Source organism: Suncus etruscus, chromosome 9, assembly GCF_024139225.1.
Source record: "Suncus etruscus isolate mSunEtr1 chromosome 9, mSunEtr1.pri.cur, whole genome shotgun sequence".
In the NCBI taxonomy this organism is placed as follows: Eukaryota; Metazoa; Chordata; class Mammalia; order Eulipotyphla; family Soricidae; genus Suncus; species Suncus etruscus.
Genome location: NC_064856.1, coordinates 104,209,234 through 104,214,620, shown reverse-complemented (window position 1 = coordinate 104,214,620; position 5,387 = coordinate 104,209,234).

The following is a 5,387-nucleotide window of genomic DNA, read 5'->3' as shown; positions in this document are numbered from 1 at the left end:
TCTCACAGGTGTGAGATGATGCTTTATTGTGGTTTGGAGTTGCACTTCCCCAATAACAAGTTACATTGAGCAACTTTTCAATTTTCTGTGGGCCATCTGCATATCTCCTTTGCAGAAGTGTCTGTTTTGATGCTCAACACATTTTTTTGGATTGGGCTATTTCCCCTTTTCTCCTTGATTTGTGTGAATTATTCCGCATATGTGACAATTAACTCATTGTTTGATATACGATGTGAAAAAGATCTTCCTCAAATAACTTGGCTGTCTTTAGGGTTCTGTGCTAGTTTCTTTCACTCTGAAAATTTTGTCACGTAATGAGCCCCAGTCATTCATTTTGGCTTTGTTTTCCTTGCCACATTATGAAGAGATATTGTGATCAGCGTCACATCCTACCCTCTGCAAACCCCAGAAAAAGCCTAGTGCTGACCTGTAGAGCACAGAATTTAAAATAAAATATGAACCACAGAACAAATTGAGAGGTCACTGCACTGACGTGTGGAAATTTCACAGTGCTCACCAAACACTGTACTTATAGAACTTATGACCTTTCTGTACTTCTCACCTTTGCAAAACGTTCCTTTCCTGCCCCTCACTCTCCTCCAGAGTCCAGTCTTTGAGTACAAGGTCTTCTGGGGTGCCATCAGGGTTATAAGCCTAAACTGTCTCAACTCTCAGAGAATGCTACTTGATTCCTCATTGGTTCATGTCAGGATTCCCAATGGATAGGCTTTGCACACATATATCTGAAGACCAGAGATGGAGTAGAGGGGATGATAATGTTTGAAGTTTTTTCTTTTATGTGCTTGATTTCCATTTCATTTATTGTATTCCAACAATTTTGATGTTATCTTTATCATCATGTGTTGATCGACAGTATGTTCTTGTTGGTTTCAGATTGATAGGAATATTGTTGATATGGGTTGCATCTGGTGGTGTTTGAGGAGCCGGGCCTTCGCTCTATGATGCTCCAGGTCATGTGGTAACTAGTGTTGAACTTACAGTTGAACATGTGGAAATAGAAAGCCTGTCTAGAGTACAGGCGGGGGTTGGGTGGGGAGGAGGGAGATTTGGGACGTTGGTGATGGGAATGTTGCACTGGTGATGGGTGGTGTTCTTTACATGACTGAAACCCAAACACAATCATGTATGTAATCAAAGTGTTTAAGTAAAATATATAAAAAAAAAGAAAAAAGAAATTGCAGCCTATGACTAAATTTCTAAAAGTCAACTAAACATAGAAGCCAATAGCATGGTCAATTCTACTGCAATCACACCCATTACTAAGAAATCACCATTTCTATTAAAAACAGTTTGAGAAACATTATAAAATTACTTAAGAACATACTATGGCAAAATATCCATTCCAATAACTATTACTTAAAGGAAAACCCTTTCAAATTTCTACTGTATCAGGAGCAATAAAATCCATAAGCATTTGCTTATCAATAAATGTTTTTATTTATCCTTCATGATTTGAATCACAATTTTGTGAGTTATTTTTGGCAGGTATTTTTTTTTTTTTTTTTTTTTTTTGGTTTTTGGGCCACACCCTGTGACGCTCAGGGGTTACTCCTGGCTATGCGCTCAGAAGTTGCTCCTGGCTTCTTGGGGGACCATATGGGACGCAGGGGGATCGAACCGCGGTCCGTCCTAGGCTAGCGCAGGCAAGGCAGGCACCTTACCTCCAGCGCCACCACCCGGCCCCTGGCAGGTATTTTTAATCTCTTAGAATTACCACCATATCAAGCCACTTTCTCCTAGATTTTAATATTTCTGTTGAGAAATATGAAGATAATTTGACTTAAGTGTCTTTATACATGATTTATTTCCTCAGTAAGAATGGAAATAGAAAATACCACAAATGTTTTTCCCTTTTCATTAGCTTTGGTTAACTTAACAATGCTGTGTATTGATGTATGTCTTTTTGTTTGAGGAGGCACCCTGCTAGTGCTCAGGGGTTATTCCTGGCTCTGCACTCAGAAATCACTCCTGGAAGGCTTGCGGGATCATATGGGATGCTGAGAATTAAACCTGGGTTGACCATGTGCAAGGCAAAAACTCTGCCAGCTGTGATATTACTCTCTTCCCAGCATATGTATTTTTTGCATTACAATTTGGAACATTCTATAAGCTTCTCTGATGTTTTTTTTTCATTAGGATTGAGAAATTCTTGGCTATTATATTTTTTGATCATCTCTTTGCTTTCATCTTCCATACAAATGACTGCTTTTATTTAGCAAAAAAGAATCTTTTTTTTTTTTTTTTTTTTTTTGGTTTTTGAGTCACACCCACCTGCGCTCATGGGTTTTTCCTGGCCCTATGCTCAGAAATCTCCCCTGGCAGGCTTGGGGGAACATATGGGATGCTGGGATTTCAACCACTGTCCTTATGCATGCAAGGCAAACGCGCTAACTCCCTGCTATCTCAGCCCCAGCAAAAGGGAATCTTAATTTCAGAGAAATAATAAGAGCATAAATTAAATGGTTGTATTGACATGTAGGTTTACTTTAGTCAGGGTCAGCTATTTTGTTAATTTTGAATGGTAGTAATTTAAATACATTTTGTCTCTACAACTACTCTGTTGTCATTTTATTACCATTCATCTTTAAAAATATATATTTGTAGGGGCTGGAGAGATAGCCCAGTGTTAGGGTGTTTGCCTTGCTCACAGCCAGCCCAGGACTGATGATAGCTCAATTCCCTGCCTCCCACATGTTCTCCTGAGCCTGCCTGGGGCAATTTCTGAGCACAGATCCAGTAGTAACCTCTGAGCATTGCCAAGTATAATCCAAAAAACAATATGTATATATATATATATATATATATATATGTTAACAGGACATTCATACTGTGTCTAGAATGGTAAAACACAATGATCTAGGAAGATGGAACCTTGTGGAAATGTATGACATTATGAAAAGGGTTTTTCACAATGATATCCTATTTAAATCCCAATAAGTTAGTACCTGTATATGAATCAATGTCAACGAAGTTGACATGCATTAAAGTATCCACTATTGATATCTGTGGTAACAATCAGAAATATTTTCTTTTTAAGGATTGAATGAGTTAGTCAGGAACATTGCTCAGTGGTAGAACCTTTCCTTGAGAATCCTGGATTTGATCACTGGCACCACCACCATCAGCAACAAATGCCTCTATTGGACAGTCATTACTTACTCAACTATTTATTTCTCAAAAGATACCCTTCCCCCTGTTAGAATTACAAACCTCTTCACATTTCCTACACAAAAAGGAACTCATTACCCAAAAAGGGAACTAATTATGCATTTTAAAAATACTCAGCAGTACAGGATTTGGGTGTAGGAAAACTGATAAAAAAGACATACTGATTTTAGCTGAGTAAGGCTTGTAGTCGAGGAGTGTAATTTCACTTAAACTGATGCCACTTTCTCAGAGTCTTGACCTTCAGCAGGCATCGCAGGCTTAAAGAAAGGTAGGACCAGGGAAGTATTTTCCTAGGCTTTGTGGAGGAAGAATTTTTCATTCATTTGATCATAGGACCCTGATTTTGAATAGATGGGAAGACATCCATGACAAAACTGTTCTTCTGGGTTGAGAATATTAAATATGCTTGGGGTAGGAATAATCATTGCTGCACAGGATAGTTCCTAAATGTTTATGTAGATGCTGAATTTTAAATTATTTTATTTAGATTTATTTTTAAATTCCAAGGATCTCAGAAACTTAAACCAATATTTGATTCTTTTATTTTTTATTTATTTATTTATTTGGTTTTGGGGTCACATCCAGCAGTGCTCAGGGGTTACTCCTGGCTTTATGCTTAGAAATCACTCCTGGCTGATCCAGGGGACCATATGGGATGTCAGCATTCGAACCACTGTCCTGCATGCAAGGCAAATGCCTTTATCCATGCTCTCTCTCTGGCCCCCCTCTTATTTTTTAATAAAAGAAAATTCCATTTGATGAATTGTTTCAGTACTTTTGATATTCCTTTTTTTCTCTGTCTCTGACATTTTATTTATTTTTAGACAGTAATATTTAAGACAAATATGCTAAAAAAACTGGGCAAATAAATTTTAAAGCAAAGATGGGGTTTGATATATGCTTTGAAACATATGTAGCCTGTCCTAGATGTCTATCACAGGAACCATTACTGTGTCTAAGAGATAACTATAATTTTCTCATGAAGAAGTCTCCTAATGGAAGAGATTTATATATTTTCAGCATTCTTGAGAGCAGCTGAAAGAAGCTTAAAGATAATGGTGTCCAATGCATCCTATAGAAGGGAAATAACCAGAATTGCTGCTATTGAATAACAGAACTAGGAACAGAGCAAGTTTTTAATCTAGGTCTTATCCTATTAGATAATGCCATCCTACTCTACCAACTAACTCTGAAAGTCATTTTAGTCACTCTGTTCTGTTTTATATACATGTCAAAGAAGGTCCTTTCAGACCATTATCTTTGTGTTTTGTCCCTGTAACCTACAATTGGGATGATAGTGGGGAGGGAGGGGAAAAATGGATTATAGTTTTGTACAACTCTCAGAAGAGGGGAATCTACATTTTTCATTTCTTCACCCCTGTAGCAGGAAAAACAACAATGAAAAGATAGGAAGAAATGCCAATGATCTCTGTTCTTTGGGTTTCCTTTACACCTAAGTGAGGGAGAGGAAACATGAATTTTGTCCCTAAGGCATTTATTTACCTTCTTTAATTTGCACATGGATTTCTGTACAATAATGTGAACCGAAGTTCTTTAGAGCAAAAGATAAGCAGCCCTTGGTGATTAGGAATTGAGAATTTTATTTAAGTTTATATAGATCTCTAGATATATAATATATAAAAATAAATATAATTTATTATAAAATATAAATATAACATTATTGATATAAATATAATAATATTTATTTAAGTTTATATAGAACTATATAATGAACATTAGAGCCAATAGAATGTGTTACATTCATCTACAAACTCTGCTCTTTGTAAGACTCACATTTTTATTCAAGATAAAGGAATAATCACCAAAGATGTTTGAAAAGACAGAAACTCTGTTTCCTAAATCCTTAGACTGGTTTTTTACACAAAAGGTCAGTATAGACATTCTGTTTGCTTTAAGAAGAAATAAATAAGGAGAAATAAACTAAATTTAACTGAACAATCATTAGTAGTTATTTTTAATAGTAATTTGGCCTCTATGATTTAAGATTTAAGATGAAACTAATGAATATTTATGAAAACTCTTATTATCATTGGTTACAACTTTCAACTATAAATGAAATTGCTGCCTTGGAAGAACTGCAATTATTAATAATGCTTTTATGGCTCAAAATTAAAAGGAAGTGGGTCAAGATAAGGTTGAAACTGAAGATTTGGCTGAAGTAACAGAATTCATTTTTA